This window comes from Bos indicus x Bos taurus, chromosome 10 (genome assembly GCF_003369695.1).
Source record: "Bos indicus x Bos taurus breed Angus x Brahman F1 hybrid chromosome 10, Bos_hybrid_MaternalHap_v2.0, whole genome shotgun sequence".
Classification (NCBI taxonomy): domain Eukaryota; kingdom Metazoa; phylum Chordata; class Mammalia; order Artiodactyla; family Bovidae; genus Bos; species Bos indicus x Bos taurus.
Window position 1 is genome coordinate 23,183,042 of NC_040085.1, and position 10,565 is coordinate 23,193,606.

The 10,565-nt window shown below is 42.4% G+C and overlaps 1 long non-coding RNA gene across 1 annotated transcript; it reads left to right on the plus strand.

The window, feature by feature from the left end:
* Positions 1-73: 73 nt before the first annotated feature.
* On the plus strand, positions 74-8,671 carry LOC113900043. Its single transcript, XR_003513052.1, has 4 exons — positions 74-947; positions 3,477-3,646; positions 7,334-7,474; positions 8,085-8,671. It is a non-coding gene; the product is annotated as an uncharacterized LOC113900043 (long non-coding RNA).
* The last annotated feature ends 1,894 nt before the right edge of the window (positions 8,672-10,565 follow it).

A 10,565-nucleotide genomic window follows, 5' to 3' on the forward strand; every position in this document is an offset into this window, starting at 1 on the left:
CCCGCCTACCCTCTCGCCTCTCGCCCCAGCCAAGTGCGCGGCGGCCACCGAGCCCGCGGACAGCGCAGCGCCTGGCGCACAGAGCGGGCGGGGGCGGCGCTGCGACCCGGGCGGGGGCAGTGGGGCCTCCCCCGCAACGCACCGCGCCGCTCTGCCAGCTCAGCGGAGACGTGCGCCCCGCGGCGACGAGAGAGTGCCCCTACCCTGCTCGGATTCGCAAACAAAGGCCAGTTGCTTAGCTCCAGCGTGCCCAGACTAGGCATCTACCCTCTCTTTGCCCACTCTGCCCTCGTGCATGTGTGTGTGTGTATGTGTGTGTATTGGGCTCCAATGCTTTGCTCCAACCTGAGTGCCTCGTTCGGACCCCCAGCCGCGGAAGGCTGAGAGAGGCGTGCCTGTGATCTTCTGATCAGCAGAGAGCAAACGGTGCAATGAGGATGTCTGTCCATTCCTAACAAAGTTTGCCTTTGCCTTTGCTTGCATGGCCCTTTCTGAGAACCCCTTCTCCTCTGCAAAACCCAGTCAGTATGTTTTACCAAACTGCTTAATTATCCATTGTTGGTGGACGGAGTACCATCTCTCTGCACCTCAGAAACCTTCCAGGGATTCCCCCATTCCATCCACAGTTCAGAGGTTAGGTGGCATGAACTGGTTCTCTCTGCCTACCCTCCTCTCCTAAATTTCTTCTGCATTTTAGTGTACCAGCCCTGGGAACTCTGTAAAAGAGAAACAGTGAGACCTCTTCTGTCTTCGGACTGCTGACATCTCACTCAGCCTTAGGTCACTTTCTGGAGCTGGGAGGCTGTCAGATTGTTCATTGCTAAAGCTGAGGTTTCAGGATGTCCCCTTCTGTCTGCTGGCCAAGAAATTCCAGGGCCAGAGAAGCTTTCAAGAGAAGGCACGCTAGGAAGAGCTGCACACCTAGGTTGAAAAGAAACCGGAAAGAGGTATGGGTGACAATTCTGGGCTACTGGTGGCACAGAACACTGGAAACCTCAACCAATTCCGCAGCTTCCTTGTGGACAGCCTCTCTCTTGATTCTGCCTTAAGACCTCTTTCCTGGGCTCCAGTTCTGCTTTGTCTACTGGACATCAGAGATGCTAAGAAGAATGTGGTGGTGTTGTTTTATATTTTACCAAAGCTGCTTCCTTCCAGAGGTTGCACCTTGACCCTTGTTCCTCTTCTGAAGCCTGCCTAGAATAAACCAAGCCATCTGCACATCTTGGCCCTTTACATATTGGAGGGCACCTGTCATGCTCACCCTCATCCACTTTTCCCACCTCCTGACTAAAGATTCCTCTTTCCTTCGCCGTCCTCTAGCATAGTTTCCAAAGCCTCCATCATCTCTGATGGCCTTGTTATAAGCATTCCAGTTTGTCTTCTTCCTCCTAAATCAGAGTGCTCTCCTCCTTTGGACAGTCTGTACACAAAGCCTAATTGGATTGGCTTTGGAGCAGCACCAATGACACTTTATGTGTACATTTAACTAGAATTTCTGTAGTGTTTTTTTTTTTTTTTTCTTTCCCACATGAGCCACTAACATCAAAACTTTAACATTTTGTTCATGTCCAAATATTGATAAGTACCAGCTTTAAAAAATATTTATAATTTATTTTATTTCTATCTATGGTCCCTTAAGACATTTTTAAAATCTAGATTATACCATTTCAAAGTGCTGATTATCACTAATCTATAGTATGGCCTACTTTTGCCATACCTTCTTGGGTGATGTTGCATACTTTCATCTAAGACTATTTGACAGATAAAGAACCTACATAAATATAGTATTTTGCATCCCTAATTTTTTCTTGTTCATGAGACTACAAGTACATTTTCACACACTTTACTGAAATCAAGATATGTGAGATAGAACACTACTTGCTTTATTGGTCAAATAACCTCTGAGAAAAAGGAAGTGGTAATGAGTGATCTAACACTGTGAATGTATCCAATTGGATTTTGGGTGATCCTTACATTCCTCTAGTGTGTTTAAAAGTGAGCTGTTTAAGTATCCAGTCTAGGATTGATTCTGGGGCTCAGCATACATTTGGGGGAACGTAGAACATTTGTCCCTATGTGAAATCCTCTTCCAATCTTTAAAATGTCCCCCAAATTCACCAATAGTGATGCTCTAAACAGGTGAAAACATTATCTCATTACTTTAGGATTTATTTAATCCAGGTCTGCAGATATAACACTGAATACGACAGCTGAATCCCTTGTTCTCAGAGACACTTGAAAGAAAGGAAACTGGGATGGATAAGATAGATAGATGACAGATTTCAGATATTGGGCTTTGTTAGTCCTTCCGTGAAGCCTGGGATAGAATAAACTAAGATTGTTACTTGTCTTAAGTTATACATCTGGTAAGTGGCAGAGCTGTCATTCAGACATGGATTGTCTGACTCCAAGCCTAATACTTTTTGGTACTTTTTGTCCTGTGCCACCTTGCTTCTAGGGCAGTAAAGTGGAAACCATCAGTTTGATATACCCCTTCCCCACCACCCAACACCATCACATATCAGGCTTGTTCTCCTACACCCTGTATTTCAAACTGTCTCTCAGAAAATTAGTTACTCTTCATAGAAAGCTAGAGGACTTGGACCTCAGTTCTCAGAGGACTTAGCATCTACTATAGTCTCATTGGAAAAAGCCAAGCCTCTCAGGTTTCTAAATCCTTGAAAGTTGTCTGTCATTATTAAATTTTCAGGAAGGTGTCCACAGAGCAATCAAATACCATTGGGATGCTCAAGTTGTTCAAAGACAGCCCTGGAAGCTAGCAACTTTGGAGGTAGGGCGCTGAGCAGCCAATATCACCAACAGCTGGAAAGCACACTGTAACAACTCTGAGGCCTATGGGGCCAAACTGGACATTTTTATCCTTGCATTTATATATGTACATTTATATATGTTCCTTTTACATACATATTTTAAAGCCCTGAAAAAAATCTAAAGCCTGATTATTGAAATAAAATTCATGTATTTATTTTTCCTCTGGCAAATTCTCAAATGAAGTCCTGAGGATTTTCTCACATTACAGGGCCTTTTATATGTGTTTTATCAGAAAGATTGATATAGCTTTAAAATATTAATGAAAAATTGCTGTAGTCATATAATTCAGTATCTTATTTGCTATGCTTTATTACTCATGGTGGTCAATTGCTCAAGTGGTATTAATAAGGCCAGGGCTGTGGATTCAATTCCAGGAGGGCCAGTTAGTCTCACTCTATTTGCTGGTCAAAGACCTTGGTCCCTTTACTCTGGCCAAGAGCCTCATAAATCTTTGCTGGTTTATCCATAGGAAAGGCAGGTCCAAGCCTTGTGACTAACTAAGACCTACCATGCTTGGAGAGACAGAAGCTAAGAGGCCACACTTGATAGAGATAGCCGTCCCCATCGTACTAGAGATATATTAAACTCGACACAACATTGAATCCGTCTTCAATATCCATTTCAACCTCACTTCCCAACTACAGGAGTCATCCATCTACTGAAAATACATTTCTCCAGTTAATTGTGCTCATGACTTTGGCCTGAGTTGACTCAGATTCCACCTGGGGAAAGTATCAAAGGCAATGATGGAAAAACTGTAGAGGAGGGGCTGACCTCTGCTAGCTGCCACCTTTTCTGATCCAACACTACACATGTAAGTACTATTTATAAATTGACTGAAGATTTATTTAATTTTTCATTAACAAATAGAAAAAAACACATTTCTGTGCTTTTTCTCTAAGTATTTAAATTGTGAAGCTCTTTTACTGATGGGAGGGCAAGAAAGGATTGTCCCCATTTAAGCCCATGAACAGAAATAATTCCTAAAAAGGACACCTGCTTTTGATTTGGCCCTGATTGGAATGATGGCGTATAAACTTACAGATGTCTTTTTTTTTAATTTAATGTTAAGCAGTGATTATCATTAGTTTCCAAAATGTTTTGCAATAAGTTACTCAGTTGATAGCTTCCTTTGGTCCAAAGAATTGGCTGCTGCTGCTGCTAAGTCACATCAATCCTGTCCGACTGTGTGCGACCCCATAGATGGCAGCCCACCAGACTCCCCCGTCCCTGGGATTCTCCAGGCAAGAACACTGGAGTGGGTTGCCATTTCCTTCTCCAATGCATGAAAGTGAAAAGTGAAAGTGAAGTCGCTCAGTCGTGTCTGACTCTTCGAGACCCCATGGACTGTAGCCCACCAGACTCCTCCGTCCATGGGATTTTCCAGGCAAGAGTACTGGAGTGGAGTGCCATTGCCGTCTCCGCCAAAGAATTGGAAGTCATACCAAAAAGCCTTGACTTGAATTCCTTTTTTTCATTAGCAAGGGGACAGATGCAGAGAAATATTTATCTTCTTCTACTGATATCTGTTTTATCTCCTTTATAAAAGTCACAGACATCACAAATGCCTAACATAAACAAGATGTCATAGTTAAGAGACCTTCCTGCAGTTAACACATGAAAAATGTCTTTATTCTTTTTCTGACACCTTAAGATTGGAAGATTATATAATAAGGTTAAATCGCCACTTTAGTGAACCACTCAAAGAGGGGACAAAGGAGAGGGGGTTAACTGAATTTCAGCAGATATGAAAAGGCTTCCCAGGTAGCCTTTAAAAAAAAAAAAAAAAAAAAAGCCTGCCAATAAAAGAGACACGGGTTCGATCCCTCAGTTGGGAAGATCCCCTGGAAAAGGAAACGGCAACCTGTTCCATGGGCAGAAGAGCCTGGAAAATCCCATGGGCAGAAGAGCCTGGTGGGCTGCTGCTGCTGCTGCTTCTAAGTCGCTTCAGTCATGTCTGACTCTGTGCGACCCCATAGATGGCAGCCCACGAGGCTCCCCTGTCCCTGGGATTCTCCAGGCAAGAACACTGGAGGCTACTAGTTAGCAACTAAACATCAGCAAAACAAATACAGATTTGGAGGCGAGCTGAGCACACCAGCAGAAGCCTGAAGGGTGGATCCTCGCACCCCCTGTCTCCTTGCAGCTGAGCTTCAGGGCATCTCCTGCTGGAACAGTTGTTAAAGCAATAGATTAACAATAGGACCATTGCTCATTTACATTTGCCTCCAGGAAAACCATGATTTAACCTTAAACTTGTACTCTGGCTAGTACACAGGACAAAGTTTACACTAAACAGATGAGAGTTTGAGTTCTATGACCCTGAGCAGGTGATTTAAGCTCTCATGAACCTATTTCATCTGGAAAATGGGAATGAAAAGACCTACTTCTCAAGGTTCCTTTAAGGATTAAATGACCTAGTGATTAGAAAATGCTTAGAAGAGTAAAAGTGCTCAGTAGGAAATCCTGAGATCTCTCTTGCAGATCCATCCCCTTCCTCTTCCTTTGTATTGGTTTCCAATGCCTGCCCTTCATATCTATTTGTGTGCCTCTTTAAAAATTGAAGTATAGTTGATTTACAATACTGTGCCAATATAGGGAACTGTATTCTACATCCTGTAATAAACCATAATGGAAAAGGATATCTTAAAAACAATGTATATAGGTCTGCCTCTGTCAAAGTTCCTTTCTCTTCTGATTTGTCATGAGGCCTCTCCCCACCAAGAAAGACACAATGCCTCTGATTTCAGGACCCAATTTCATGCCCCAATAAGCAAAACGTTCTGGGCCGATCTCATGTGTTGTGAGTTCATGGTGAAGGCCGACACTGCTTTTCGGTGCTTGTTTCCCACAGAGTTTTGTTCCGAGCTGTATTATGTCCACATCTTTAATAAGAAATGTATTCTGTTGCCATGGCTTATTGAAATTCATGGCTTCCTCTGGTAGGTGGAATCTTCCCTGCCCACCTCCATCGTCAGGTTTTGCCTAGGGCTTTATGAGACTGAGATCTCTGAAACTATACTTAATCAGATAAGTCTCAGTTACACTCAACTCAATGCCTTTGATTTCTAATTTCTGCATTTTAATTTTTCCTGCCTGCAGTTCAGTGGCACAGATTTATTGAAACTGTTGCCAGCAACAATTTGCTCTGACCCGCTACGGTTTTAAGAGTTGCTGCTGAAATAGGCAGGTACACAGTGGGAAGGAGATAAATGGAGTTTCGTGTCATTTATTTCAGGTGCCAGGGTAAGACCCACATTTCAGGAGGTAATAATGGAAGTAAACAACTTTTATTCTGGTTCTAAAGTAATGTTTCCATAACCAACTTCTGGGTTAATTTGTCTTTTCAGCCTGTGCTGAGCAGATCTCATTTCCAGTGTCTTTGAGCTGGTGAAATTTCCTTTACAATGATTAAGGAATTTATCAAAGCAAATCTTCTTGCTCTTTACAAGGATGCACAATTTTCCATTGGCATTCAGAGCTGCGGTGTCCTGGGACACGAGCTCGGCTTTTGAAATTTCTTCTCAATATGTCACTGCTGCTGACAAGTGTGGCAGATCGCTCCAAGACTCTGATAAGAGTTCGGAGACTGGCAGGGCTCCTGGTTGCCTCCTGTTGCTCTCATCTGAGATCAAAATAAAAGTCAGAGGTTTTAAACTCTACCTGCCTCATTCAACCTAGAGTTGAAGAGGAGATAAGCGTTCTAGCCCATTGAGTCCATAGACCAATAAAAATCTAGAGGAAATTGTCAGCAGTACCATGAAGTTGCCAGCTTTTCCTGTTGCTTTGTAAACACATTAAAAAATCCAGTTGCTAATGCCAGCTTATTAAAAAGCAGAGACATTAATTTGCCAACAAAGGTCCATCTAGTCAAAGCTAGGGTTTTTCCAGTAGTCACGTATGGATATAAGAATTGGACTATAAAGAAAGCTGAACACCGAAGAATTGATGCTTTTGAATTGTGGTGTTGAAGACTCTTGAGAGTCCCTTGGACAGCAAAGAGATCCAACTAGTCCATCCTAAAGAAAATCAGTCCTGAATATTCACTGGAAGGACTGATGCTAGAGCTGAAGCTGCAATACTTTGGCCACCTGATGCGAAGAGCTGACTCATTTGAAAAGACCCTGATGCTGGGAAAGATTGAAGGTGGGAGGAGAAGGGGGCCACAGAGGATGAGATGGCTGGATGACATCACTGACTCAATGGACATGAGTTTGAGTAATCTCCAGGAGTTGGTGATTGACAGGGAAGCCTGGCGTGCTGCAGTCCATGGGGTTGCAGAGTCAGACACGACTGAGTGACTGAATTGAACTCAACTGAATGCCTAGACCATTGTTTTATAAAATAAAGAACATTTTAGCATAACAGTAGAAATGACAAATCTTAGAATTAAAAATAAATTTTACTTTATAAACAACTCACTACATAATTTCTTTCTTCCTATCTTTCTATCTTCCTCCCTCTCTCTCCCCTCCCCCATCTACCCTCCTTTCCTGCAAAGGAGATGCAAACATCATTAGAGACAAATTCTGGTCTGAGAATCAACCTCCTTATTCTCTGATTGGGAAAACGGAGCCTCTCTGAGGTTTAATTGAACTGATGAAAGTTGGAGCTGCACCCAGACCTTCTGGCTCTTTGTCTGGTATTTATTTTCCAGTTTTCTTTGTAATGAAATTCAGGGTAATGTCCCAGAGGTACAGCCTGATCCTGGAGTGTCTTCCTAATCATCAAATACAATTATTTTGCCTTCTCTTAAGTTGTAATATTAAGTGAATTGACTATGGTCTAATTCTTTAGAAATAAAAAATACCTGTTTGGGAATTCTCTAGTGGCTAACTGGAGTCCTTGTTCCCAAAGGAATGATTTCCTAGTCTTTAAAACCAGTAACAACAAAACAAACCCAGAAAGTTAAGATTGAGGTCAGTCTTAAAGATTATTAACACTTATACATTAAAACAGTATGTTGAAGTGGCTTGGGGATAGGGTGGTTCCAGAACAGCCTTCATAAAAGCGGAGGATTGATTTACTAAATTACATGACCAAATTGATTGTGTGAAAGTCATTTTCCATGACCTTCCTCCTGTTAGTGTCTACCTCAATATTTTAGTCTCTGACCTCCAAGGTTGAGAGCGACATCCCAAGCATGGCATTTTAATTTTAGTTCTTGTTCTCCTCTTTGACCATTGAATTATTTAGTCCTGTCGATGAGTTACTATTTCTTGGAACTAACGCTATTCCTTCCTTACCCTTAGGGTCCATCCTTGAGGAGCACTCCCCTGGCACTCCTATGTCTCCACCTTCTTTGATGACTTCTCTTCCTCATCAGGAATGGGCATTCCCCAATATTCCATCTTTGACCCTCCTTCATCCTCTATAAAATCCAAGCCTATCCTTTCTTATAACTTTAGCTACCACCACTTCTAGGCCCAAATCTTTATTACCAGTTCTTCCAAGTCCCAAACTCATTTTGTTTAACCTCATGCTGAACGTTTCCAACTGTGTGTATCACCGTTTCTTCAAACACAACGTGACTAAAGCAGAATTCATCTCATAAGTAAGAGCCCTCCCCATGAACTCTCCTTTTCCACACCAGCTGTCTTCTTTTTCCTCCCAGTGTCTACATCTCTGTTATTGGTACCACCATTCTTGAAAGAACAATTTCTAGAATCAAGCCCTTATTCCTCCAGTGACATGGACAAGGGAACCAGCAGAAATAATAAATACCACTCAGTCAAGATATCAATACACTCTGCTTCTCCCTGTTGTACTGCCCTGCCCTTACTGTCTGTAAGAAATAAAAAGTACGGGGAGGGATAAATTAGGAATTTAGGACTAACAGATACACACTAATATATAAAAAATAGATAACCAACAAGGACCTAGTATATACACAGGGAACTATACTCAATATTCTGTAATAACCTATAAAAGAAAAGAATCTGAAAACAAATAGATATATGTATATCGGAATCACTTTGATGTACACCTGAAACTAACACAACATTGTAAATCTGCAATTTTTGAAGTCTTCATTTTTAAAAAAAATTTAAGAAAGGATTTTTAAGTATTTTTTTTAAAAAAAAACTTCAATTTTTAAAAATATAATGCCCCCCAAAGAATCACCATCAAACTAGAGACCAAGGTCATCTAGACTTAAAATATTTAAAAGCAAAGACAAGATTCAGAAGTTAATGAGAGAAAATGAGCTTGGCCAAAAGACTTCTGGAGAAAACTGTGATTCTTCTCGAATAGGTGTGGTATCTACCTGGATCAGCAAATTTCAAGGTCTCTTCACTCTGGAACCCTATGCTTTGAATCCTGGTATCAACATATATTAACTTTGTGAATTTGGGTAAGACACCCGGCTCTTCCTTGCTACAATTTCAAAATTAAAAATTGTTAATAGGATGGTTGAAAAATTAAAAGTGGTCACTATCTGTAAAGCTTTTAGAACAGTGACTGGTAATGAACAGACACTGTGTTCAAGTCTGGTTTCCCAGAAGTGGACCTGAGACATGGATTTAGGAGTTGATCCCAGGAAATGCCTGTAAGTGATGAAGGGAAGGGAAGGGAAGAAGCAGGCAAGGGAAGAAAGCCAGTAAGGGGTAAGTTATCAAGTCAGTTTCCCTGTGAGAAAGTGGACACTTAATCTCACTGGGGAACTCTAGGGGTCAGTAAGGAACACCCACCTCAGAGTCACCCCCAGAAGGACAAGGAGGCTGAGGTATTTATATACTAACTCCGGTCAGTCAGTGTTGAAGCCTGCTCCCAGGGAAGTGAATTCTCTGGCACTTTCACCAGCTCTGGCTGCCAGAGAAAGCCCTCAGGCAGTTGGAAACTGGGCTGGCAAGTCCCCTACAATAGTAGGGCCCAAGGAGATACATGGGGACATTGTCTACCAGTATGCTCAATAAATACACATCTTCATCATCACTGTGGAAGTCCAAAGGTAAAACAGATGAAAGCCAGGCTCTCCTGGCTGAGAGGAGAGAGTGGGGGTGATGAGCCCAAGGTTTGCATGGGGAACCCAGTTCTCTGCACAGAATCTTAGAGATCTACAGAGCAGTTTGAGAAGCACAGTTCATGGTGGCTGCTCCTGGGATCCTTTCCATCCTTAAGGAAATGCAGCTTAGTTCCTGAGACAAACTATAAACATAGTATTGTAAGGTAAGCAGCAATGGAAATTAGGACTTGCTCAGTGTCCAGCAAGTGGAGTAGAAGTTGTTTGAAAGGCTGAGATTGTCATGAACTGGGGCTATCAGAATGGACGCTAGGGAGTAAATAGGATGAAACTCAGCCCTATATGCCGACTGTCTTCCCAAGGTGGTGCAGTGGTAAAGAATCCACCTGCCAGTGCAGGAGACACATTTTCGATCCCTGGGTCAAGGAGATCCCCTGGAGGAGGAAATGGCAACCCACTTCAGTATTCTTGCCTGGAAAATTCCATAGGCTGAGAAGGCTGGCAGGCTACAGCCCATGGGGTCGCAAAGAGTCAGACATGACTTAGTGACTGAACAACAACATGACGATTAGTTGTCAGTTACAAGAACAAAGGCAGAGTAGAGTTTACAAGAGGTAGCAATACACTGATTGGGCCCAAGTGTTTTCTAGATGCTAGTTATCGCCCAAGAGTGTCCTAGATGCTAGGTATCAATGCCGAAAGCCTAGGGGCTGGGACTTGCTGCTTTGGAAGGTCTGTCAGTTACCCTGGAATATGCAATGTGATTTATGCG